The sequence below is a fragment of the Sebastes umbrosus genome, chromosome 5 (genome assembly GCF_015220745.1).
Source record: "Sebastes umbrosus isolate fSebUmb1 chromosome 5, fSebUmb1.pri, whole genome shotgun sequence".
NCBI classification, from domain to species: Eukaryota; Metazoa; Chordata; class Actinopteri; order Perciformes; family Sebastidae; genus Sebastes; species Sebastes umbrosus.
The window spans coordinates 20264764-20265236 of record NC_051273.1 but is presented as its reverse complement, the minus strand read 5'-3'; positions in this window follow the sequence as shown (position 1 = coordinate 20265236).

Below are 473 nucleotides of genomic sequence, written 5' to 3'. Positions count from 1 at the left end.
ATTTCACAGATTTAATTAATTAAATGTTTAAATAAACAATGTGACACTGCTAAAAGTTAGTGCACAACACATACCAGCAGCAGCAGCAGCAGCAGCAGCAGCAGCACCGGAAGACAGAGATGAAGCGGTCGTGTCTAGAAGGTAATCCACTAATTGAGAAAGTTGCAAAAACTCGCCAAAAGAAACTATCGCGAGACTCGCTACAAAACGACCTATACTTACCTTAACATCTCGCGAGAGTTACACAAATCAGGGTTTACAGGTAGTTATTTCCAGGGGACTGATGTGAAAACTCACTGCATTAGTTGTATCGTGGCTCATATACAGTATATATATATATGATATGATATGATTAGATAGATAGATAGATAGATAGATAGATAGTTAGGCAAGGCAAGGCAGCTTTATTTGTATAGCACATTTCAGCAACAGGGCAATTCAAAGTGTTTTACATAAACATTCAAGAACATTGT